General features: G+C 52.4%; 1 long non-coding RNA gene and 2 other non-coding genes across 3 annotated transcripts; 2 read left to right on the top strand and 1 right to left on the bottom strand.

Moving 5' to 3' along the window:
• The first annotated feature begins 930 nt into the window (after window positions 1-930).
• On the top strand, window positions 931-1,900 carry LOC123360988. Its single transcript, XR_006576101.1, has 3 exons — window positions 931-1,030; window positions 1,151-1,283; window positions 1,796-1,900. It is a non-coding gene; the product is annotated as an uncharacterized LOC123360988 (long non-coding RNA).
• Window positions 1,901-10,511: 8,611 nt separating this feature from the next.
• Window positions 10,512-10,585, top strand: TRNAT-AGU. The gene has a single exon. It is a non-coding gene; the product is annotated as a tRNA-Thr (tRNA).
• Window positions 10,586-22,874: 12,289 nt separating this feature from the next.
• TRNAS-AGA lies at window positions 22,875-22,956 on the bottom strand. Its single transcript has one exon. It is a non-coding gene; the product is annotated as a tRNA-Ser (tRNA).
• Window positions 22,957-26,772: the final 3,816 nt, after the last annotated feature.

Below are 26,772 nucleotides of genomic sequence, written 5' to 3'. Positions count from 1 at the left end.
CAATAACAACAAATTCATTGCAGGTGTCCACCTACAATCATTTTTGTCGTCATGCCACACCTTTGGCTCAATACCATTGGGGTTTGGGCCTTTTAGGGTTAACCTGTGGCTTCCCTTTGCAAACTTAAGTTCTCTCTTTCCTCCTTTTTCTGAAGGATCAAACCTTGATTTTTCTTGCTTAACAGAATTCACTGGCTGATGGGGTGGGCTCTCTTTGCTAACAGCTATTAGCAAGTCTTTCCTCTCCCTGCCAGCCAAGTAAGTTGCATCAACACAGAAGCACAGGCTGCTCACTTAAAGAATCAGAATGGAGACATTCCTGTTCCAACACCATTGTCTTCCCAACCAGCTGGCCAAACACAGCCACTTGGTTATAGAGCTGCTCAAGTTTCTTAACAGCTCTTACTCCATCTGAGACCTTTTCAAAGCTATCCACACTGAAGCTTTCAAAAGGAAAGTCACTGGATTTTTACATATCTTCCTAACCAGTCTTTAAAGGGTTAAGTCAGTCTGTGAGTTAATTAACTCTTTCTGGCCCTGTCGCCTTCCAGTGAGATATTATATTACACCCAAAACGTCACAGGCCATATATGGTCAAAACAGCCGTGGCCAGGCTGGGACCAGGCCGGAGGGAGCTGCTCAGCCAGGAATGAGCTGGAGGGAGCCCCTGGAGCCCTCCTCACGCTCCTTTCCCCTGGTACAGCCTTTGTTCCAGCTCAGGTGGTAGCTAGTGGATTTCTCATGATGGCTGCCCCATTTGTTCTCTTCCACCCAGATACAGATAGAAAAGTGATACATTTATAGAAATAGGATGAACACACTCAGTAGATTATAAGCTTTGTAATGATACCTTACAAGAGACCTTTTGCATGAAGCATAGTCCAGTCACTTTATATTCACACTCATTAGCATATTTTTATAAAATCATATAGAATGGAACATGACAACAGCGAAGATGACGACAGCAGAGACACCTCCAAAGAAATGCCCTAGAGCCCTTGGGCCGTCACGCTTCAGGAATGTGCGTGAGGTACTAGGAGACCTGGAGATGGGGGGTGTCCTGCTGGCCATAGGTCAGTGTTGTGAACCCCCAGTTACTAGGCTGAGTTTATCCATCCCCTGGCAATAAAACATTGTCTTGTTTTCACAGCTACTTTTGATCTCCTGGCTTCTGCCCCCTACCCAGCTGGCAGGGCATTGTGCAGCACCCTTTCCAGCCCACCTGGGTGCAGGAGATCGAGGAAGAGAGCATCTGCCATCCAGCTCCATCCCATCTAGAGCAAGTGAGTGGAGGTCTCCAGAGCCATCGCCAGTGTGGTGGGAATGGCCCAGCAATAGGGCTCCCAGCGCTTCCCTTGCAGGAGATTGTTCCCAACGTCGAGAGTCTTTGGGGAGGGCAGAACCTGCCAGGTGCTGAACACCCACAACCGCAAGCAGTGAAATCAGTGGGAACTGAGGGCGACTCCTCCCTCCTAGGACTGGCACCTTGTGAACGAACTTTCATTGAGGACTGTCCGGGTTCTGCTCTTTCTCTGGCCTGGGAGGGAGCGGGGCCTACTGGGGTGGAGGGAGCTGCTTGTCCAAACTAACGGAGAGCCCCATTGCTCTGGGAACATTGGGAGCAGCCTGTGCTGTGAGCTGCTGCCAGTGCGTGTGGACGGCAGCCCCCCTGCCCTGGGGTGGGGTGTGTGGTGAGGAGGAATTGCCTCAGCAGAGGGGACGTGGACAGGGGAGCAGGCAGGCCCGTTAATGAGAGGCTGCCTTGAGCCCAGACTCATGGCTGTTCCCCACTCAGTTCCAGGATGGAGTGGCTGAAGCGGATGCTGAGGAGGAAGCCTGGGCAGGTGGCTCTGGAGCCAGTAGGGAGCAGCGTCTGTCTTGCCCAGGAGGAGAGTGGCCCCTCTGTCCCCGCGGGCGGGGAAGAGGCCGGTGGGCAGGCAAAGTGGAGGAGCTCCCTGACCTTCTGGAGGAAGAGAAAACCACCAGCTCCCTTAGCAGGCCCTGAGGCACCTTCTGGTCCCAAATGGAGGTGGCCCCGGGTGATGCTATGTAGGGACCCAGGAGAGGGCGGGAACCAGGCAAGGTGGCTCTGCGGCTTCCTTTCCAGGAAGCAGAGGAGGCAGCAGCCCAGTCCCAGGGCCCAGCAGAAGCCATCCACCAGCCTGGCCACCGAGGAGCCTCCAGCCAGCCCAGAGCAGGAGCTGGGCGGCTCCGGCATGGGGACCAGCAGGTTCGCCTACTCCCGAGGCGCCAGCAGCTCCTCTGTGGGGTCTGACAGCCCTGAGGCTGAAGGCTCCCTCTGTGCAGGTGAGGGGAGACCCTGGGGACAGGGGGAAGGACGGGGGCAGTGGGGGACTAGGAACACCCTGTGCCCATTGGGTCACCAAGGTGCCAGGACTGAGCCACGGGAGCCCCACTAACACCAGTGGGGGTGACACTGCCACACCTTGCGGCAGGGGATGCTGGGCAGAGTCGGGGGAGCTCCAGCCTTCCCTGATGATGTTGAGGAGGGGGGCTGATGGCCACGGGACCCTGAGGCTGATGGGTCTGAGGGTGTCTCTGGGAGGGGCAGGGTGGGGCCCTCTATGCCATGGGGCTCCTTGTTGAGGATGGGGGACATTGAGCCATTTCTCTACACTGCATCCCCCCAGTGGCAGCAGGGATTGTCCTTTCTCCTGCTCTCCCTGGTGCAGAGACCCCCAGTGCCCAGCAGGAGTGGGCTGAGGAGGAGGAAGAGGAAGAAGAGAAGGAGGAGGAGGATGTGTCCCCTGAACAAGACACCATCAGGGTCATCCAGCAGCACCTCCAGGGCAGAGCTGAGGTACAAAAATCTTCCAGCTGTGCTGCCCCCGAGTCTGTCCTGCCCCTTGTTCCATCCCCACCCACGCAGGGGGGTCTTGTCCCAGAGAATCCATCACCCCCAATGGGGGGAACTTCTCCCTTGTTACCTGGCACCCCAAAGTGGGGGCATTTGTCTCACGCAGGCCAAGGTGTCTGCTCCCCGTAGACACTGTCCCAGTTACAACCCCAGTCTGTTCAGGGCGACACTGGTTTCGGGAAGCGGGGCGGCTTTCCCTGTCCAACTCCATGGGGTTCCTGAGCCGTGGAGCTGGTGTAGGTGGGTTGGGGAGGTCCCCACCTAACCATCTCCGTCTCTCTCTCTCTCTCTCTCTCCCTCCCTCTCCCCCCCCCCCTAGTTGGTGGAGGACAGGGCCCAACAGCTCGGCTTCCTCCATGCTGTCCCACGTCTGTGCTTCTTGGCACAGCAGCAGGGGCTGGACACTCTGGAGCCCCAGGTCTCCAAAGCAGCCCTCGTGGAGAGCATTGCGGTGAGTGGGACCCCGTGTCTGGCCCCTGGGGCGAGGGACCCAGAAATGGGAGGAAGAGTTGGTGGGTCCGGAGGGGGAAGCAGAGGACAGTGGTTCCTTGGGCTGAGGGCTGGGGAGCAGGGAAGGGAGAGCTTCTGACACCGATGGGGAGCTGGCAGTGGGGGAGTTGTCAGGCCGTGTCTGCATCCGTCTACGAGCATTGGTATTTTCTTGAAATTTGTCAGACCAACCTAACTAACACCTAACCCACATTTGAACCTCTTCACACTCTTGCTCATTCTCAAGGTCTGCTTTGCCTCCAGACAGATCAGTTGTCTTTCAGGACAGCCTTGCTCTTTCTGTCTGTTTCACTCACTGAGGTGTCGGAGTAAACACTCCCCTTCACTCTATTCTCAGACAAACACTAGTATTAACTGTTTGCTACTGATTTGTGGAGTGGAAGATGCCATTTCTGGGGGATTGTTCCCAAGCTGCAGTACTTTGTGTTCAAACATCTCCCAGCTTCCTTGGTGAAAAATAACACCAGGTTTCTTTGCAATATACATGAAAAAAGGAGTTTTTCACCCCAGATAGGACTTGACCCCACAATCTCTGGTTTAGGAAGCCAATGCCTTATCCATTATGCCACTAGGGCCCTGAAGAACAGTAGTAAGAGGGATGGAAATTCCCTCTCAGGATTGCACATTCCTCACATTCATTCAGAAGCCAAACACCCCATTTAATCGCCTTACAGAAACGTCTGCATCCCCTGGCAGCGAGGCACCTGGGCAGGTCGCTGACAGAGCTGAGCACCACCTTTCTGCCAGCCATCTTTAGAGAAGAACCCCACCCTAGAATCACCCCTCCCTCCTTCAGCACCTCCACGGCTGTGGCTCTGAGTGGCAGTAGGATGATTAGGGGGCGAATCCGGGGCTGGAAGGGGGGTAAGGTCGGCCTGTAAGGAGTAACCAGGTGGGGAAGACCCAGGGGGAGGCTGTGGGCTGCTGGTCGGTTGTTGGGATCCGAGCTCTAGATCAAAGCTGCACAGTGACCTGACACCCAGGGTTATAAGGCCGACATAGTGACCCCCTTACTGGCCTCGGTGAACCCCAAACCCTTGTTACTAAGGGCATTGAGGAGTCTCTGTCCCATAATAACTTCTGGGAGCTCCCCAGCAGACTGTGGGCGTCAGCCGCCTCCTGCCTCACAGGTTAGACTCTTGGCGCTGTGCCAGCCGCCCCCTCGCTTGCAGGCCCAGTGTAAGAAGCAGGAGGCCTGGTGCTGGCAGAACAGGGTTTTGATTAATCAACCTCTGTGTTATGGGCACAGGAGGGGGAATTTATGCTCCCCCAGGGATGCCACTGAAGGCTCCTCGTGGGCTCCTCAAGGTCTGCTGGGAGCTGTGATGTCCCCCTTTTGCCGCCTCGAAGGCTCCCTCTTGGACACAGTGGGGTCACCCGCTGGCTGGAAGAGTGTGGGGGCCACGCCGCAAAAGCCTGCCTCTGAGCAGCCATGTCAGGGACTCGGGCTTAATCCAAGTGCAAAATCTTCAGTTGTGTATGTTTTGCTCCTTGGAGCTATACGGATTTTCGCTCCTGCCCAAGCGGCAATGGAGAAGCGGATGACACAGGCCGGCCTGAAGACGCCTCCCTCCCACTTCCCTGTACGCTGTGCAAAGCTCTTGGCCTGCCTCATGCCTCGTCAGGAAAGCGCGGCCATGCGGCCCAAGCTTGAGTCACATCCGCAGCCCGCCCCGCCCCGACTGACGGCCGCGCAGAGCCACGCCAGTCAATGGCAGGTCGAGTCAGGAGCCTCGGCTCTTTCCCCTGACAGCCACACACACAGCGCTGCCTAGCGCCCCGAGAGCCTCCCTCGTGTTCTCCCGCAGCAGCCATCTGCCGGTGTGGGTGGGAAAAGGGGACCAGGAAGCACTGCAGCCTCATTCCGGGACAGGAGGCCCTCGCCACGCCCAGGCCTGCCTCTTGCCTTCAGCCCAGGCAGCCAGAGGTGCCGGGGAGCTCCCTGGCAGGCCACCGCTTTGCCTCAGCCACCTCTTGCCCCATGGCCTAGGCTCTTGGGGCTCTGCTGGTCACCGGCTCGCTTGAAGGCCCAGAGGGAAAAGAAACAAGCGCATGCGTAGCGGAGGATGGTTTCGATCCATTGACCTCTGGGCCCAGCACGCTCCTGCTGCGCCACTCTGCTGCTTCTTCACACCCTCCCCCTGCCACCTAGCCGCCCCTATCCGGATTAGTGCCTTACACGCTCTCGCACTGGCAGAGAGATGCGCAGGCTGTCACTGAACTGAAGGAGGGAGATCACTTTTTGACAGGTTATGCCGCCTCTTAAAGGTGTTTGTCTGGCTGGGAGCTCTGGTTCCCAGGTGTCTCCTGAGGGAAGAAAGTTTCTGTGCAAAATATTAAAACTTTTAACAGACAGGAGGTAAAGGCCATGGCCACATGATGGGGCCAGTATGTACCTCAACATGGTTCTTCTATGTGGGATGACTCTGAACACTGACTGATCTCCACTCCCTTGGATTTGAAGAGATGTTTAGTTGTGCATTTGGGAACCTGTAAGGCTGAAGCAATGTTATGGATGGTGACACTACGACTGAAGGGTTATTTAATGTTGTAGAAATTGTTAAAAACACTGAGCTTAAACTGGAACTGCCTGTTATTAAAGGCTGGTTTCCCCACGTCAGTTCCATAAGCTCTACTAGAAACACCCTGGCTTCTCTCCTGCCTCGGTGGGAACTAGAGGGAATCGTCCCCTGCTGCCCTTGGCTCCAGGTTGGTTTTTCTGGGGAGGGGGCGTGGAATTGATTTGTTCGCTGTTGAGAAGGAACCAGGCCAGTTCTCAGAGAACGAGAACTCCCAGCATCTTCCCAGCCCAACCCAGGCTGCTGCCCTGTCCCAGCCTCTGTTCCCCTGGGGGCCCTGCGTGTTTGACTCTAGAGCAGGCCGGGAGCAACAGCTGAGGCAGAGGACAGCCTGGGCTGGGCAGGTAAGAAGAAGTTTAGCAAGCAAAAAAGGTAAAATGGCAGTGGAGTATCATCTTGGACTCGACGGCATTTCTCCATTGGTCTGTCTGCTTCGGGGCAGGGACAATAACACGTCCTGCTGCTTTCGTTATTTCAAAGGGTAGTTTAGGATTTTCATTCTCACGGTGCACAAAGCAGGACTCAACCTTTGGCGAAAACTAAACAAGCTGCTCACAGATTCTGTCAGCCCCAATGAGTCATTTGGTGTGAGAGCTCAGACCTGCCCCGTCCCAGAGGAAGGGGTGGGGGTCATCTGTGTGGGGACTGGAGCACTGACCTACCCACTCGTAACTCCCAAACGTTCAGTAAGTCTATTATCAGTGCCTGTGAGTGTTATTTAAACCATAAGAAAAACCACACTGGGCTAGACCAAAGGCCCATCTAGCTCTGAATCTTGTCTTCTGACAGTAGCCAATAGCAGGTGCCCCAACAACCAGTCAACAAGGCCCCACTGGGAATTGAACCAAGGATCTCCTGTTTACAAAACAAATGCTTTAGCCAGCTAAGCCATGGTACCTGTGGGTGGCTAAAACATACTGTCTGCCCACACCTGACTCCCTGCCATTGCCACTGGGGCCTGACAAGCTTTGCTTGTGTTTGGATTCTGCAAAGCAGAGGAACAGGTGACGTTTTCCTTACAAGTTTTGTGTGAGGGAATCTTTGGCCAGGTCTGCACTACAAAGTTGTTTCAGCAGAATTATATTGCTCAGGTGTGTGAAAAACACACAACGCTCCCTTGGTCGGCAGCTTGTGGCTGGTGTACACACTGCAATGCCACGTCTGGCAACAAAACTGCCCTGTTTTGGTGACAAAATAAAACAACTTCTATGAGAAGTCTAAAGCTTTTTGCAGCAAACTTAAAGTGAGAGAGTGTCAGTGTGGACACTGCTGTTCATTATATCACCATAACTGGCCTCCTCCAGTATCCCACAATGCCCGCTGTGAACTCTCCTGCCCTGCATTCCTGCTAATGAGCCCTGGGCCCCTCCCCTTTCATTGCTCTGGGAAGTTCTGACAGCTGAGCCTGCTGCTCCGCTCCAGCAGCCAGGAGCAAATCACTGCCGTGGATGCTGCTCTCTCCCGCCCTGCGAACACAGAGCAGGATGGCGGGAACTTCCTTACATTGGGGGGGCACCGGCATCCAAACTGTGATGCCTTCATGACACCCCTTCCCTCCAGGAGGCTCTTACCTTCTAAACAGGGATGTCTGTTTTCTAGTAAAATCACTGAAAGAGAAGGAGAAAACTCAAAAGAGGCTCCTCCTGGTGCTTATGTCTGTGAACCCGAATACTCTCTCAGTCCTCAAAGAGAGACCTGGAGAAGGAGACTTGCTGAGGCAAAGCCACAAGGGTCTCTGAGGTTTCCCTGGCCCCTCACCCCTGTCCTGCCTGCCTGATGTCAGCATCTCTCTGTGAGGTCACCACCTCCCCACCAATAGTCTGAGGTCCTGCAAAAGGCCTTTGTGATGTCACTGCCACACCCCTCCCTTGCTGTGCTAATGTCCTGCCCCTGGCCAGGCACTGTGGAGGTTTGAGCTACTCCCTGTGGATCACCCCACTCAAGGAGCGTTCGTTCTAGGCAGCAAGCCGGCTAGACAGGAAAACATCGGACGCTGCTCCCAATGCTACACTCAGTTTTTCAGAAATTAGTAAAATTTATGGCCAGAAGGGACCATTAGAGCATCTAATCTGACCCCCTGCATATCACAGGCCTCCTGTATGACACAATAGCTACTTTTGGAGCAAACACATTCCAGAAAGGCATCTAGTCTTCATTAAATGACATCAGGAGATGGAGAATCCACCACTTTCCTTTGTAGCTTGTTCCTGTGGTGAATCATCCTCATTGTTGAATATTTGTGCCTTAGTTGTAATATGAATTTGTCTCTTTTCACCTTCCAGCCATTGGGTCTTGTTAGGCCTTTCTCTGCTCGATTAAAGAGCCCTTTAATACCCAATCTTGTCTCTCCATTAAGGCCCTTCAACACTTCAATGAAGTCACTTTTCATTCATGAAGGACCCCCCGCCGCCGAATTGCCACCAAAGACCTAGAGCTGAAGAATCTCTGGGTGCCCAGGCCCCACGAGAGTTTTCCAGAGCCCCCAGAGTTAGTGAAGAACCCCGCTCCAGGAGCCCCAAAACACTCTTGTGGGGGGCCCTGTGGGGCCCAGGGCAAATTGCCCAACTTACCCCCCGGGCAGCCCTGATGGGTCCTGGAGCTACTGATATTTCAGGACTCCTGTGAGACTTTCAGCTGGTTGGTTTGCACTCTGCTCTCATTGCTTCCCTCTCGGGACTCTCTCTTCTTCTCCCTCTCTGCTGCTCTCCTCCCCTAGACATTGAACCCAGCCGTTGCTGCTGCTAACACCAACTGGCAGAAGAGCCTATAAGCCCCCTTCCTGAGGGGAGGCCAATGCATGTGGGGGGCCATAAGCAATATGATATTTTCTGTCTTATTCTCTATCCCTTTCTTAATGATTCCCAAGATTCTCTTTGCTTTTTTGACCGTCGTTGCACACTGAGTGGATGTTCTCAGAGAACTATCCGCAGTGACTCCAAGATCTCTCTTGAGTGGCAACAACTATTTTTGGCCTCGTCATTTTATATGTATAGTTGGGATTATGTTTTCCAATGTGCGTCACTTTGCATTTATCAACAAATCTGTCATTTTGTTGCCCTTTCACCCAGTTTTGTGAGATCTTTTTGTAACTCTTCGCAGGCCGCTTTGGACTTAACTTTCCTGAGTATTTTTGGATCATCTGCAAATTTTGCCACCTTGCTGTTTACCCCTTTTTCCAGATCATTTATGAATATGTTGAATAGCACTTGTCCCAGACCCCCTGGGGGACACCACCATTGACCTCTCTCCATTTTGAAAACTGACTATTTATTCCTACCTTGTAACCAGTTATTTACCCATGAGAGGACCTTCTCTCTCATCCCATGAGAGTGTAATAGAGCAGAATAGGGCTTCCTTGGGAGGGGGAGTGAATTGAGAATATATCAGGGGGTTGTGTACATTTACTGTCCTGGTGAAAAAGTGTGTCTGATACTCAGTCTTTGCTGCTCCTGCCGGCTGTGACTGCTGAGGACATTTTCCTTCTCTCCTCCAGGGTCTCCCTTCTGCCAGAGTCTCAAAAAGTCAAGCTGCCCTGCAGACTATGGCAGAGCAGTTTGGTAATAGGCTGCAGGACTCACCACGTAAGAATGTAGCTGCTGTAGCACCTTGACTGTCCATGGGCCAAATCCTGCAGCCTTGGCAGCCCTGGATAACCTCCCACTGATGGTGATGGGAATTGAGCCTTTGTAACTAGCTGCTGGTACCTGAGGTCTCAGCTATGGATTAAACTGGTGGCAAACACAGCTTCAGCCAAAGAAGTGAAGGAGCAAAGCCGGCCATCCGGGGAGCTGCTGCAGTCCCATCACCACAGCTGGAAGGGAGAAGAGGAAAAACTCCCTAAAGTGCTGGGAGCAGCCCCGAGAAAAGGAAGTTTGTCAGTGAGGTCAGTGGCAATACTATGAAATGAAGGAGTGCTTTGTCCTCTGTGCCAACATGGTTGAATTGTGTTACTGTACTGTGAGAATAAGCTTTAAAATATCCTGCTCTAATTTCAGGATGGGTCTGTAACCATAATCAGTATCTGTGGGAAGTGGCCTCTTGATAGTGATCTTTGGGAAGAGCTGGCTGAAGAGCCTTCCTACTCCCCAGGAGATCCTGGCTTGGCCTGCCAGTTCTTCCTTGCTGAACCTGGCTTTTCTGTCAGGCTCCTTTCTTTTATTTCTTCTCATGAAAAGAAAAGACCTCACTGCACAATCCTTGGAAGTGCTTGTTCAAGACACAGAGACCCTCCCTTGCAGCTAAGTCTTGTGGAAAGTGTTAAGTGGTAAATCTGGAGCTGATGGAAATTTTACCATGACTCAAGTTGAGCTGAAGCTGCAGTGAGTGAAACACAGAGCACTAATCAGTATCTGATCATGGCAGCTTGTGGGAGAAGTGCATGTTAGAAGCCCTCTGTCAGCTCAGCTGTGGCTTTCCATGCACAGAGAGCCAGACAGCAAAAAGTCTGCAAGTCTTGAAGGAAATGGGGAATGTCTGTACTTTGGAATTTGAAGGTGTAGTCTTGGACCATCAAGTGTAGTGGTTGCAAAGGCTGTCTTGGGGAAGGCACCATGGCTTAGCTGGCTAAAGTGCCTGTCTAGTAAACAGGAGATCCTGGGTTCAACTCCCAGTGGTGCCTTGCTCTATAGCTTTCATCTCCTTTGATCACATTTTCCTGTGTCTTTCTAGGAAACAGAAGAGACCTCCCTTGACAATCCAAGTAATTGCTTGTGAAGGAAAAGGCTTCTTTCCAGCAGAGCATTGGAGAGAATCAAATCCTCAGTCTGGAGTTGATCAAAAGGCTATTGGCATTGGCAAGGAGGTTGCTCCGGCTGCAATTTGCTGTGACAGGAGAGCCTGTGTCATGCGCCCATGCAATTCGCTGGGGATATCTATGCACAGAGCCCCTTCTAGAGGGTTCTCTGCAGGGCTTGCAGGAAATGGAGAATGACTGTCCTTTCACCTTTCATGTTAGTGTTGATGAAAAATGGAACAGTTCGGGGAGAAGTCCCAGAGCGTGGCACCATGGCAGAGCTTGCCAAGAGAGCTGCTGGATAAAGAGCAGATCCAGCATCCAGTGCTGCCTTGCTGAACGTGCCTCCTCTTGTCACCTTTTGGTCAATCTTTTTTGTTAATGGAGAAGCCCAACTCTGGCTAGCTATAGAAATGCTTGCAAAAGAAACAGGTCTTTTTGCTGACAACTGTCAAAAGGAGGCTTTGGATAAACATGGAAACAAGGTCAAGGTCACTGTAACTCATCTTGCATGTGCAGCTGTTGAAACTACAAGGCAGAGCACTGAGCACAGTATTACCACGGCTGGTCACAGCAGGATCTCTGTGTGGTGGTATCCGCGGGGTACAATCCCAAACTGTGGAACTGCTCTGTCCTCTTCTCTCTCCAGCCTGGGCTGTGTCTTACAATGCTGCACTAGTGACAAGCAGCAAAACCCCCTCCATGTGCTGTGATCACTCAACCAACAACATGCAGCAATGTACCCAACTAAGTGGCATGAATGCTATATAAGCCACTCCTCAATTATACATAGAGAGACACCAGCATATCTCCCCAGCCCTCAGCCTTGCACCTCAGAAATGTATCGTCTTACACTGCTCAAAACCTCTTGAAAAGTGCAAGCTCATTAATTAATTCACCACTTCCTCAAAAAGAAAGTGAACATGCACCAGCCTTTTTAATCTGAGCAGCTTTCCCAAGCACTTTGAACAATTTCACAAGTAAGTATAAAACATTAAAATAAGTTTATTAACTACAGAAAGATAGATTGCAAGTGATTATAAGTGTTAGGCAGAGAGATCAAAGTTGGTTACATAAATGAAAATCGAATCTCAGAGTGACATTCTAGACCTTTGGGGGAGCAGCTGTACCACCCATATTCCTCATTTTCATATAATCGTGATCTTACATATAGAGCATGACTTGTAAGGTATCAGGGGAAAGGATATGATCTGCTGAAAGGCATTTCTCTACCCATCTATGTATAACATTCATGCATATGACGTTATGAGAATTGTGCAGTGTGGTTGTCACTATGCTGTAAGCTGGGGGAATCAGCCATCACCTGCATGAGGCCACAGGAGGGGAATTGCTCAGTCTTGCTTGGAGAGACGCAGTGATGCTCACCTGACTCTGAAGAGGGCCACAAAGCCAATGGGGAAGACAGGACATGATAAAAGGAGAGACATTCGCTATGATTTCTCTCTCTCTTCCACCTCCACCTACAGCCACCACCACACCAAGCGACTGAAGAGCTGATCAAAGGGGAGACCCCGGCTGAAAAGCAACCAGCCAGCCTGTGGTGAGAAGCATCCAAGTTTGTAAGGGCACTGAAAGGGTTAAGATCAGCTTAGAATGCGTTTTGCTTTTATTTCATGAAAATAGCGAGGAGTCTGGTGGCATTTTAAGAACTAAGAGATTTATTTGGGCATAAGCGTTCGTGGGTCAAAAACTCACTTCTTCAGATGCATGGAGTGAAAATTGCAGATACAGACATAAATATATATTGGAACATGACATGAAGGGAGTTATCTTACAAGGGGAGAACCAGTGTTGAAGGCCAATTCAGTCAGGGAGGATGTGGTCCACTGCCAATAATTGCTGGGGAGGTGTCAATACCAAGAGAGGGAAAATTGCTTTTGTAGTGAGCCAGCCACTCCCAGTCCCTATTCAAGCTCAAATTAATGGTGTTAAGTCTTCAAATAACTTGTAATTCTGCAGATTCTCTTTGAAGTCTGTTTTTGAAGTTTTTTGAATGGCTACTTTTAAATGTTAATGAATGTGAAAGTGTGAATGTGTTAGTGAATGTGTAAATGGATTACTGCTTGTGCAAGTCCCATATGGTCTAGTGGTCAGGCTTCCTGGTGTTTTTACCTAGGTGGCTTGGGTTCAATTCTTAGTGTGGAAGCAGTCCAGAGCTTTTGCTCAGAGGGGAGGCAGGAAATGAAAGGAATGGGAAGGGATCCTGCCAGCAGGGGAGTTGGACAGTGTTTGGAGGGGATCCCAGAAGTGGGGATGGGGGGCAGACATCTGAAGGGAGATCAGGAAAGGATCCCAGCTGTAAGGGAAGTTGACACTCTGGAGAGCACAGGCCTGGCATGGGGAGTGGGAAGAGTGACTCTGTCCCTCTAAACTCACCACCGGCAGACTAGGCAGGCTTGGAAGAATTACGTGTTTGTTGGTGAATGTCATTTTCTGTGTAAACACACAACCCAATGGCAAAATATTTCCATCGATAATAATCAAAACTGACAGATGGGCAAAGTAAGAAACATGCTGCTTGAGAACTTATCCTGTTCTAATCCTATAGGGGTCTCTTCTGCCTTAGGCACCACCCTGTGGGCGTTTCATTTCCCTCCCCATTTTCACACAGAGACACAATTTCCTTTGCATGGATCCATGAACAGCAAAACCTCCCTGTGTCTCTTGTCTGAGCCAGGGCATTCGATTCCATTGAAACCTTCTCTCCTGCAATGGCAATGCTCAAACAGAGGGGATATGTCCACCTTCCCCCCAACCCCACCCCCAGCAGTGAGATATTCCCTCTCCTCTTCATGTTGCTGTTGTTATTCCATGAGTCATCAAGGATGGAATAAAAAGCTGAGTTTACTCCAGGGTGAGGAAAGAAAGGAGCCACCAACTCCCTGCAAAATCTCAGTGCCCAGAGAAAACCTGCCCTGCTATTGGACTCACAGAGGTGCTGGCGATATGACGGGAAAAGCGACTGTCTGAATTCCCAAGGCAGGGAATGAACAATCTACAGCAACATCTTTAACCACAAACACACTCTAACCATGTCCAGCCAGTAGGGAAATGGGCAGGAATTCTTGCTGTTCAGCCATGGCCACACGTACAGAGCTGCACAGCAGTGAGTGTGCTGGGGAAACTGGTCTGAGCAAACAATTGGAAATGACCTTTCAGTGAGAACAGAACCATAGTGTAGAAAGGCCCCTGTCTTAAGTGGTTGTGGCTGAGGGCTTAGGGAGCTGGGCTAGAAAACCATGGGTGTCTTTCTGTGGAGGCTTGATTCTTGCTAGCAAGGCAAGGCTGGTGTGTGGTATCTTCATGGTTGTACTTTCAGTGTCAGATCACCCACAGTGCGCCAAGTCTAGACGTATTCAGAGGCTAAGGACAAGTCAACATTTCAAACATTGAGTCTATGTCACTGCAGCTCATTAATGGAGATGCTCTATGCCAGAGTTTCTCAAATGTCCTTTCACTACAACCCCCTTCTGCCAAAAAACTTACTACATGGTTCCTGGGAAGGGAGGTGGAAGTATGCCATATCTTATACTGACATGTGCCAACTTCTCATAAACTCAAGGCTGGATCTGTGGGAAGACCGTCTCCCTACAGAAGGGACTAACACAATAGGAACAAGGATTCTTTGTTCAATCTGCAACTCTGAATAAGACACAATTCTTTAGTTCTTAGCTCCAACACCTGGCAATTTGCTGACCAGGCCTATCTTAGCAAGCAAGGCTTTCTGTTTACCCCAACTTTCTCTTAGCTGATCACGATTTGCTAGGCCACTGGTCCCTTGACCATACTCTGGACTTTGGGTCTGGAAAAGAGCTGGCACAATCCATACACCAGGTTGTTATGTAAAATGCACATGGATTTTAACCCTTCACATTTAGTAATGGCAAAGTTCTTGGTTCAGGCTTGTAGCAGTGATGGAATAAACTGCAGGTTCAAATCAAGTCTCTGGAGTCCATCCACAGCTGGGATGGGTCATTCAGTCCTTTGTCTAGAGCTTCAGCTTGTAGCAAAGTCCCTCCAGAAGTATGAAGCAGGATTGAAGACAAGATGGAGATGAGGCATCAGCCTTGTATAGTCTCTTGCCATGTGGTCTTTGCTTTCTTTGTCTCAAGGACACTCTATCCAGCATGTGGCATAGAAAAACTTAAGAGTTGTGTCCACAGGCAGGTCCCTGTGTACCTTGCTGAGGCACAAGGCGTATCTGCCTTCTCTCAATGGGTCGATTGTATAGCTGATGGTCCTTAATGGGCCATCAAGCAAGCTAGGCAGAACTGACACCAACTTGTATGGCTGGGTGTTCCCCGGAAGCATAGCACAAGTTTGAAATACGGGCAGCATAGACCCAATATTCATAACGTCAACTACAAAAATGATACACATATAGAGATAGCATCATTATAATCAGCCAATCAGAACCTCTCCATAGACCCCTTACATGACAACCTTTCTACCATATTGGCTGCAAATATAGAACAGTGGTCCCAATGGTGATCTATAGAGTTACAGATTATGTCAATAACATCACAGGAGGTGACACGACATCAGTGAGACTGACACTGGAATACTGCCTCCAGTTTTGGTGTCCTCATTTGAAAAAGATGTTATGAAATTGGAGCTGGGGCAGCAAAGAGCCACCAAATGTTCTGAGGGCTGGAGAAAAATGCCTTCTAGTGAGCTATTAAACAAGCTCAACCTGTTTAGCTGATCAAAAGAAGATTGAAAGGTGACTTCATTGAAGCGTTGAAGGGCCTTAATGGAGAGAAAAGATTGGCTATTAAAGAGCTCTTTAATCCAGCAGAGAAAGGCATAACAAAACCCAATGGCTGGAAGGTGAAAAGAGACAAATTCATATTACAAATAAGACACAAATATTCAACAGCGAGGATGATTCACCAGAGGAACAAGCTACCAAGGAAAGTGGTGGATTCTCCATCTCCTGATGTCATTTAATGAAGACTAGATGCCTTTCTGGAATGTGTTTGCCCCAAAAGTAGCTCTTGTGTCATACAGGAGGCCTGTGATATGCAGGGGGTCAGATTAGATGCTCTAATGGTCTCTTCTGGCCATAAAGTCGACTAATTTCTGAAAAATTGAGTGTAGCATTGGGAGCAGCATCTGATGTTTTCCTATCTAGCCGGCTTGCTTCCTAGAACGAACGCTCCTTGAGTGGGGTGATCCACAGGGAGTAGCTCAAACCTCCAAAGTGCCTGGCCAGGGGCAGGACATTAGCACAGCAAGGGAGGGGTGTGGCAGTGACATCACAAAGGCCTTTTGCAGGACCTCAGACTATTGGTCAAAGGTGGTGGGGAGGTGGTGACCTCACAGAGAGATGCTGACATCAGCCAGGGAGGACAGAGGGGAGGGGCCAGGGAAACCTCAGAGACCCCTGTGGCTTTGCTTCAGCAAGTCTCCTTCTCCAGGTCTCTCTTTGAGGATTGAGAGAGTATTCGGGTTCACGTACGTGAGCGCCAGGAGGAACCCCTTTCGAGTTTTCTTCTTCCCTTTGCCTGATTTTACTAGAAAACAGACGTCCCTGTTTAGAAGGTAAGAGCCTCCTTGAGGTTTGAAACCTGTTCAGTCTGATCCATCTGGTGACAGTTGAATTCTAGGCATGGAAAACACGAGCTTAAGGACGCAGAATTTTATTTCTCACCTAGGATTTTGTCCCTTAGAATCACTGGGGACATTAGGGTTTGTCCTTTTTTGTTTCACCTTTTCCTCCATCCATCCCTCCCTCCTTTCTCTTTGTCTCTTGCTTCTTTTGTTCTTTCTCCTGTTCCCCTCCCAACACCAGGAGGGGTGTGTGTGTGTTGCGGGGGAGCAGTGTGGTTTTTCCCCGTGTAGCCAGCACCAGACTTGGCACCACCCCCAGCTCTGCCCTCTTCCTGCCACTGCGACCCCATCTCACCTCCTGATCCTGGCTGGGCGCCCCCGGCCCCTCGTAGCAGGGGGCTGTGCAGGAGGGTCTCCTTGCAACCATGAGTGGGTGTCTGGTGGGTGCTGTCACCTCCGCCAGAGACCCCCAAGAGACTCACTAGCTTCCTCCGCATGCGGGGAGGGGCTCCTACTTTCTGATTTGGGTGGGGGAGATTCCGTGATGTCAGAGCCCGTCGGGGGAGGGGATCGAATCATAGTCTGGAGTGGCAGGGCAAACCCCTCCCCCAGTCAGATTCCACTAGGGGGCTGGGCTGGGATCTGTAGGGAGGGAGACACACGAAAAAACAGTCACCACTATGGAACCCAGGAGTCCTGACTCCCAGTCCCCCTGCTCTCACCTCTAGACCCCACTCCGCTCCCAGAGCCAAGGATAGAACCCAGAGGTCCTGGTGCTCAGCCGCCTCCCTGCTCTGACCACTAGACCCCACTCCCCTTTTAGGCTCGCTGCCTCTTCTATCCACCCTGCCCACCTGTCCATCCCTTTGCTGCAGGTTTCTGGGATGTCACCCCTGCTCTGTGCTCCCCCAGTGCAGCCCAAGGCCTTTCCTCCCCCCAGCCACACATCCTCTCCCCCCTCGTGCTGGATCATCTGCTTGGCCCCCTACCGCCTCTCGAGGTGCGCTGTGCGGCCTGGCTGGGGATTGTGCAATGGCCCAGCATCAGGCAACGCAGAACGTAAACCACAGGCCTGGCCCGGTCCCACCCCACCCCACCGGAGCTGCCTTCCAGGTGCATCGGAGCCCAGCACCCTGCACCTGTGCCCTCCTGCCCCACAAGGGGTGAGCTGCAGCCCCCGCCATGCTCTGCAGAGGGGAGAAGGGTCAAACCAATCAGCCCATTTAGGATGGGGGAATCAACACCCTTTTTTCTGCACAGTCACTGACCATCAGCGGGATTCCTCCTTCTCCTCCCTTCTGTGCCTCGTGTGACTAAATCTCTGTACCTAGACAGCCGGTCCATCTGCTGCACCCCAATCCCCCATGCCTGAGCCTCCCTGCCAAAGCCCTGCACCTGGCCCCATAGAATTAAGTCTCACACCCTGCTGGGAACTCGACTTCTTGTGCCCAGACAGTCTCAGCCCCCCTCAGTAGATGACCTGAGTCTGAGAAACACAGTGTCCGTCTTCTCTAAAGAAGTACTTGGAGAGATTTTTTTTTAATTATGTGACCACGTGGCCTAATGGATAAGGCGTCTGACTTCGGACCAGGCGATTGAGGGTTCGAGTCCCTTCGGGGTTGTGCTTGTGCAGTTTTACCTTTGGGCTGAACGTCCTGCTCCCTTCAGGGCTGGAACCTCTTCTTGGCTGCTCAGGCCAATGCTCTGGCTTCAGCTAGAGCCCCGGGAAGGAGTTGGGGGGTGGGTGTCACAAAGGCTGGGGCATGAGCCCCAGGTGCTTCCAGTCTCGCCTTTGCCCTTCCTGACTTGCCAAAGAAAATGGGCGGCTGCCCGGGCTAGCGTGTGGAGCAGTTTCCCTCTTCCAAGTGTGCGCCTGTCCCTGTGCTGGAGGGGGGTTGCTACATAGCACCTTGGGATCCTGGGTGTTTCTCTGCTTCTCGCCAGCTGGGGAAAAGCCTCTTGGGGAAAAATCTCCTGCCCCACTGCCAAATTGAGCACCTTGAGTGGGACCGGTAAGAGGCCCCACCAAGGGGGCTGACCCTGCTTTCCTACCGTCTTCTGATGTTGGCCACAGAGCATCAGCAGCCGCCCCCGCATGCTGGTCTGTGGGTGGCCTTCAGTGGGTGTTTGGCATGGCAGGGAGCAGGCTGGCCGGGGGTCTTTGTCGCTGTCTGCTGGCCACACATAGGCATGGTCCTCCCCTCCTCTGAACAGCCAGAGTTAGTCTGTGCTTAGAAAGCAGAGACACAGGAGACTCAAGACAAGAGGGTGAGAAAGATTGAGAAAGGACCTATGCAGACAGCAGCCCACACTACAGGGACACTGCCTGGTTAAGGGATGTGGAGGCACCAAATTGCCCCAAATTTCCCGGTGCCCCACGCAGCTGGGTACTGCTCCAGCGGCGAACTCGATCCCCCGGCTGGCTGAGCCGGCCAGGAAAGCTGCCCCTGCCCCTGCTCCACCTCTTCCCACAGCCCCCCACCCCTGGTCTGCCCCCCACCCCCCTCTCCCCCCCCCCACTCCACTCCATCCACCCCCCACTCCGCTCCTTCCCCTGAGTTACACCCCGGTGGACGGCAGGAGGGATCAGGCGCACCCTGCACTCACCGAGCGGTGGGAAATGGAACGACCTGGCCCCAGCCTGCTCTGCTCCACCAGCTCCCAGCCACACCACTGGTGAGTGCTGGGGGGTGTTTTTCCCCCATGTTCCAAGGCTGGGAGCAGAGTGCAGCAGGCTGGGGCCGGATCACTCCACTTCCTGCCGCCCCGTGATGTGGGGTCAGGCCTGCCCTGCAATTACCGGGCGGCGGGAAGTGGAGTGACCTGGCCCCAGCCCGCTCCGCTCTGCCAGCTCGGGCTGGGGGACAGGGGTGCCGTGTAGGGCACCAAAATGTCTAGGGACAACCCTGAATAGATCATTTTCCCACAGGGACCGATGGCTGTTAGAATAGAGATATACAGGCTGCCTGTACAGGCCTAGACTGTAAGAACTGCGGTGTCAGAGCTGGGAAGGGGGACACTGGGGAACAGACTCTGTCGGTCTATAGAGATAAGCCCGACTGGTGTGAAGGGCTTCGGAATCTGCTTGCTGGGAAACTAACTCCAGTAAACATCCCTTTGTCTGCGCTTCTGACTTCTGGTCTTTTGCTGCTTGCTGTCTGCGTGACAAGAGCCAGGGAAGTGGGCGGGGGAAGGGAAAGCCCTCCTACAATGGCTCCTTGCTCCTCTCCCTCCAGGCTCAGGGGTCAAGGATGGGCAGGACTCCAGGCTCTGCTTGAGGGATCCTGGCACAGGGGCTGGTGGGGGGGCGGGAAGAAAGGATTGCAGGTTCTGACCTGTGCTCTGGAGAGGAGGTAATAGGTGAAGGGGGTGTTTTTGACTCTTCCCTTCCTCAGCGTCCCCTGGGCTGGAATTCTACATTCCACAGGGCCAAATAAGGGGGTGAAGCCACTTGGTTAATGAAAACCAGTGCTCCCGGTGAGGCTTGAACTCACAACCTCAGCATAGCTCCTCTCAGCACTGCCCTAAAAGTACTGTGCGCTAACCAATTGCACCATTGGAGCATCTGCTAGTTATTATTCTCTGAGACCCCTAGGTTGATACAGGCGAGGAGTGACCCAAAATATTCTCAGTGGGGCTGAGAGCAGGTAGCAACAAGTGTTGTACTCGGTGGGGTGGATTCTTCTTAAGGGTTCCAGGCCCCATTTCACCCTTTTGTTCTTCCCTGTGTAATAACAGAGCTGGTTAAGACTCAATGGAGAGTCTTGCTGCAGACCAACAGAGCTGAAATCACTGAGAACCAGCTCTAAGCATTAGTCCTGCTTTGGGACAGTGTCTCTCATGCAACAAACTGCCCAGTCTGCGCTAGCAGTGAGGCTCCCTCACTAACAGCTGAAATCAGGGAGAGCTGTGTGAAGTGCAGGGCCCCAGTGGTGCCTGAACAGGGGGGAACAACACCCCACGGCTTTTAAAAATGGGAGGGCTCTGCCTTGCCACTTTGTAATGACCATAAGGGCGAGTGAGGGTGGGAAGGGGGCGGAGAGCAGTGAGCGGGAGATGGGGTCTTGAGGTAAGAGGCAGCGTAGGAGCGGGGCCTTGGGGAGAAGGGAGGGCAGGGGCGTGGCCTCGAGTGGAAGGGGTGGGGCTACTGTTTGGGCTCTGGTGGCTGCTACTTTTAGGCAGGGCAAGTGCGGGGGGCAAGTGGGGCAATTTGCCCCACAAGCCCTGGCCAAGAATCCCTTCCCTGGCTAGAGGCGCCTTTTTAATTTTTACTCACCCGGCAGCAGTCCGGGTCTTCGGCAACACTTCAGCGGCGGGTCCTTCAGTTCTGCCGAGGACGCAGAGCGAGTGAAGGACCCGCTGCTCCTGAAGACTCGGACGCCACCCAGTGAGTACAAGCACCACAGCGGGTGGCACCTTTTTTATGTCTGCTCCCCCGCTTTGCTGCAGGCCCTCGAATCCTCTGGGCGGCCCTGCTTTTAGGGAGCCTGTTCTGCTCCTGGTGGGACCACAAGGTGTCAAATGGTGCCTGGAACCATTAAGAAGGATCCACCCCACCGAGTACAACACTTGTCGCTACCGGCTCTCACCTCCACTGAGACTGTTTTGGGGTCACTCCTTGCCTGTATCAGCCTAGGGGGGTCTCAGAATTATAATTAACAGGTGCTCTAGTGGTGCAATTGGTTAGTTTGCAGTACTTACAGGGCAGTGCTGAGAAGAGCTATGCTGGGGTTGTGAGTTCAAACCTCACCTGGGGCACTGGTTTTCATTGACCACATGGCATCACCCCCTTATTTGGCCCTGTGGAATGTAGAATTCTAGCCCTGGGGACCCTGAGGCAGGGGAATAGTCAAAAACACCCCCTTCAATTATTACCTCCTCTCCAGAGCACAGGTCAGAACCTGCAATCCTTTCTGCCCCCCTCCCTCCTGCAGCCCCTGTGCCAGGATCCCTCAAGCAGAGCCTGGAGTCCTGCCCCTGGCATCTGTACTATTGACAAACTCTACGTGACAGGGACAAAACACTCAAATCCCGCCTGGTGCGGGGAGCCAGGTTTGCTCTTCAAATTATGTCGTTGGTACATTTCCAGGCCTGGGAATGTCCCACAACAGTATTTAATGGGAAGCTGCCTGCAGAACAGTTACACTGCACAGAGCTCCTGTGGAGGAGGGATGGAAATTAGTAACATTTTGAGGATCGTTTGGGAAATGAGCCTTTGCTGACAAGGTTTGTCTCTGTTCATATTTCACCTTCAGGTGTTATGTTGAGGGATCTTTAGTGTATTTTTGTGAGGTTAATAACTATCTCCTCAACTTTATTTACTCAACTTAAAAATTGGTGTCACTTGATTTTTGCATCTCCCTGTGAAAATACAACTGACAAGTGTGGCTTTCTACAGGGGGTCATGATGTTAAAGTTAAGGAATTCAGTCTCTGTACTTCTGGGGGGGGGGGTGGCTTTTTTACAGCTGCCTCACTGCCAGGCACACTGGGCTGTTAGCTGCACCCACTGTCCTTGCCAGGGGCCCCTGCTGAACCCTGGGCGGCTGCACTGCAGGGCTGGGGTGACTCTGCAGGTGGAGAAGCTGCTGTGGAGCAATGTAGAGCAGGTGCAGGAAGGAGACGGGGTCACTATTCTCATGCTGAACTGCACAGTTTTCCAAATTTGGGACTAGATTCATAGATTCATAGACTTAAGGTCAGAAGGGACCATTATGATCATCTAGTCTGACCTTCTTCACAACGCAGGCCACAGAATCTCACCCACCCACTCCTGTAACAAACCCCTAACCTATGTCTGAGTTACTGAAGTCCTCAAATTGTGGCTTAAAGACCTCAAGGTGCAGGGAATCCTCCAGCAAGTGACCTGAGCCCCATGCCGCAGAGGAAGTCGAATGTCCGAGAACAATTCAAGGGGAAGGTGAACGCAGAGCAATGACACTGGAGATGCCCAGACCTCCAATAGGGGCAATGTGGAAATTAATAATGGGAAGATCATTTGTGAAATTAGTCGTCACTGACAAGATTTGTCTCTGTTCCTATTTCACGCTATGGTGTTAGTTAGAGGAATCAGTACAGATTTTTACTATATTAATTAAACACTTAATTCTATTTAATCAAGCCAAAAACTTAGTATCACTTATTTTTTCTCTGTCCTAGCAAGAATGAATTGAATTTTGTGACTTTCTGGAAAGTGCAGCGAGATTAAATGTGGGAAATTCAGTCTTTGTGTTCGTGAGCTGATGTTTTCCTCTCACAGGTTAGTGCCTGCATTGAAATACCCAGAGGGATCTAAGAACTGGTGTACGCTGGGCACTGAACTGGCAAAGCGACGTCTCTCAGGGTGTGACCCCCCCCAAACCCATATAGTTAAGGTGACCTAAGCCTGGGTTAGATAGTGCTAAAGAAAAGGAAGAATTGTTCTGTCCATGCAGCTATTACAGGGATGGGAAAATCCCTCCAGTCACTGTCTACTCCAAAGTGCTATAGCAGTGCCACAACAGCATTTTAAGTGTAGACAGAGTAAAACTAGATTTATCTCCAGTTCGCACTGTGGATGCTCAGGCACTAAGACTACAATAATAACAACAGCACAGTGCTTGTGTAGTTGGCAGGATTCAAACCTGCGCAGGTAGACCCCAATAGATTTCTAGTCCATCACCTTAACCACTCAGCTACAACTACTCGACATGCAGTTGTTTCACTGCATGATGATTTTGTTCTCACTAAATTGTCACTTCAAATTCTTTGCCCAAACCAGCTTCCCCAGCACACTAACGGCTGCGCATCAGTGTAAGTGTGTCCTGGGCTGAACAGCGAGAACTCCTGCCCATTTTCCTTCCGGTTGGAGCAGGATTAGAGTGTGTTTGTGTGAACGACATTGCTGTAGATTGTTGTTCATTCCCCACTCTGACAATTCAGACAGTCCCTTTCCTAGTCAAATCTCCAGCACATCATTCCAATAGCAGGGGGCAGGATTTCTCTGGGGCACTGAAATTTTTCAGAGGGCCGGTGCGTGAACTCAGCCTTGCATTCCACCCTTGATGTTTGATGGACTAACAACAGCAGCAGAAAGAAAGAGCGGAGCCAATATCTCCCTGGCAGGGATGCAGGTGCCATGACCCCTCTGTCTGACCGTCATCATTGCAGGAGAAAAAGGTTCACTGGCATCGAATGCCCTGGCTCAGACCAGAGACAAAGGGAGGTTTTGCTGTTTATGGATCTGTGCAAAGGAAATTTTGTCTCTGTGTGAAACTGAGGTCAGAAATGAAACGTCCACACGGTGGCCCAATGCTCTAGGGAATGTGGGTGAAGGACTCGGGCTGACAAATGATTTAACAGGGCTTTGTTTCAATTTATTGCCCTGTTTAAAATCTATGGCTAAAAGGCAGCCACTGTTGTTAGTACTTGTACCTGTGTAGGGACACCCCAGTGGGTGTCAAGTCCATTGTCTTCACCAGGGGCAGTCGATTATTTTAGCAAAGTACAAATTTCTTGGTCAAGGCCTGGACTCCAGAGAAAACAATACACTGCTGATAAGAAGAAGTATGTCAAAAGATTTTGCAGCCACCATGGGCAAAACTATGATGTGTCGTGTTTCACTCTTTATACCTGGCACCACCTCCTTTCCCTTTAGCCTTGTAGTTGACCAAGGGCAAAGCTGAACATCTCCTCAGATACCAGGGAGTGTTTGTGTCCATTCCTGCGAGCTACACAGGGGTTTGATGTTGCTGTTTCAGTCCTCTGGCTCTGGCGGGATAAGGAACGATTCAGGCTGTCACTGAACTGAAGGAGGAAGATCAGTTTTTGACAGGCAGAGGGACGCCTCCTCTTAAAGGTGTTTGTCTGGCTGGCAGTCCTGGTTCCCAGGTCTCGCCCGTGGGGCTCCAGCAGTTTTGGGACCAGGTCACTCCCTTGGCCCCACCGGCTGCCCCCAGGTGCTCCCCCCCAAGGGCCCCGTCAGTGCAGCGGAGCTGAGCAGCATCTGCCTGCTCGCTCCAGTGGCTGCCGGCCCCTCCCCATGGCAGGGCGGGGTGGGTCGCTGCCTCTGTGCGCTGCCCCCACCCCGAGCCCCTGCAGCCAATGGGACACTGCAGGGGTGATGCCTGGGGGCAGCAGAACATGGAGGCCCCCCAGCCTGCCCCGCCTTGGAGCCCCAGGTAAGCGCCGCACCCCTGACTCCCTCTGAGAGCCTGCACCACCATCCCCTCCCCACATACCCCCTCCTCCCCGCAAACTCCCTCCCAGAGCCTGCACCCCGGTCCACACACACCTGCCCCCAACTCCCTCCCACAGCCTGCACCCTCTCCCTCCACACACACCCTCCCGCCCACCCTAATCTCCCTCCCAGAGCCTGCACCCCCACCCCTCCTCCTGTTCCCCCTACCCCCTGGCCCAGCCCAGAGCTTGTACCCAGCACCCAAACTCCCAGAGCCGTACAAGGAATTTTTGTGCCCGATGCAAGGGCCGGCTCCAGGCTCTTTGGCGGGGGGTCCCTGAGTCCCTGTCGGAGGGAATCACCTGCCACTGAATTGCCACCGCTGCTTCATTCATCCTTCGGTGGCAATTCAGGAGCGGGTCCCTGAGTCCCTCTCGGAGAGAAGGACCCACTGCCAAATTGCTGCCGAAGAAGTGGCAGCAGTAGAGCTGCCGCCGAAGCGCCTCTGATCGTGGTAGAGCTGCACCCCTCCACTTTGCGCGCCCGAGGCAAGTGCCTCACTCGCCTCGCCCTTGTTACAGCGCTGCAAACTCCATCCCAGAGCCTGCACCCCAGCACCCCTCCCCCACCCAAACTCCCTCCCAGAGACCAGCCTCTCACCCCTTCTGCACCCAAACTCCCCCCACAGCCTGCACCCCTCCTGCACCCCAATCCCCAGCCCAGGGCCTGCACCCTAGACCTCCTCCCCCCACCCAAACTCCCTCCCAGAGCCTGCACCCCAGAACCCCTCCCCCACACAAACTCCCTCCCAGAGACCAGCCTCTCACCCCTTCTGCACCCAAACTCCCCCCAAGCGCCTGCACCCCTCCTGCACCCCAATCCCCAGCCCAGGTCCTGCACCCTAGACCTCCTCCCCCCACCCAAACTCCCTCCCAGAGCCTTAGGCAGGTGAGGGGTGGAGTTTTGGGGGGCGGGTTCTGGGCAGTATGAGTGACATTATTGGCCCACTGGGAGGACTGGAGGACTGGCACCGGCCCTAAGGTAAATTGAGATTGAGACCCTGCTTTAAGGGATTGGAGCAATGCTGGAGAGACTGACGGGCAGGGAGCTGGGGAGCTGTGTGTGCTCCAAGGAGAGTTGTTGTTGTGCTCTGGTGACACAGAGCGGGGGTGGGGAGTTTGTAAGCTGTGGTGTTTGTATAGAGAGAAAGTTTACTAACCCCCAGGTTAAAAACTGTTCCTGCTCTGGGCTATACAGGACTCTCTCTGTTGTGAGGGTAGGTCAGTGGGTGAATGTTTCCCTGCAGGGTAATGGGTTCTTAGTTCCAATCCAAATGATTCCCTTTAAAAACTTTTTCGAATGAAAATCAATTTCCAGACCCATCTCCAGTATGTTCAGGAGTTCGCTGAATGGGGGCAGGGGGCTTGAAATGAATTTAAACACTCAGCATTTTCCTGTGCAAATGTATAAAGATCTAGCAGAGCTGTCCAGCAGCTGAAATCAGTTCCAGTCCTCGGCGTCTCTAAGGCCTGGTCTACACTAGGACTTTAATTCGAATTTATCAGCGTTAATTCGAACTAACCGCTCAACCGTCCACACCAGGAAGCCATTTAATTCGAACTAGAGGGCTCTTTAGTTCGAATTTGGTACTCCACCCCGGCAGGTGGAGTAACGCTAAATTCGACATGGCTAGCTCGAATTAGGCTAGGTGTGGATGCAAATCGAACTTAGTAGCTCCGGGACCTATCCCACACTGCACCACTCTGTTGACGCTCTGGACAGCAGTCCGAGCTTGGATTCTCTGCCCAGCCACACAGGAAATGACCCGCGAAAATTTGAATTCATTTTCCTGTCTGGGCACTTTGAATCTGACGTTCTGGTTGCACATCGGGGCGAGCTCCGCAGCACCTGCCACGATGCAGAGCTCTCCAGCAGAGGAGTCCGGGCAATCCCAGAATAGAAAGAGGTCCCCAGCATGGACTGACAGGGAAGTCATGGATCTGATCGCTGTGTGGGGCGAGGAGTCTGTGCTCTCGGAGCTGCGCTCCAGCAAGCGGAATGCGAAGACCTTCGAGAAGGTCTCGAAAGCCATGAAAGAGAAAGGATACAGCCGGGATGCGATGCAGTGCCGCGTGAAAGTCAAGGACCTAAGACAAGGGTATCAAAAAGTCAGAGCGGCAAACGGACGCTCGGGAGCACAGCCCCAGACATGCCGCTTCTACGAGGCACTGCATGCCATTCTAGGTGGGTCTGCCACCACTGTCCCACCAGTGACGGTGGACTCCGAGGACGGAATAGTGTACCGGGACAGTTCCTCCTCGATGTTCGCCGATGGGGAAGCT

Source organism: Mauremys mutica, unplaced genomic scaffold (assembly GCF_020497125.1).
Source record: "Mauremys mutica isolate MM-2020 ecotype Southern unplaced genomic scaffold, ASM2049712v1 Super-Scaffold_100342, whole genome shotgun sequence".
In the NCBI taxonomy this organism is placed as follows: domain Eukaryota; kingdom Metazoa; phylum Chordata; order Testudines; family Geoemydidae; genus Mauremys; species Mauremys mutica.
The sequence above is the reverse complement of the archived record's forward strand: the minus strand, read 5'-3'. Positions and strand labels throughout refer to the sequence as shown.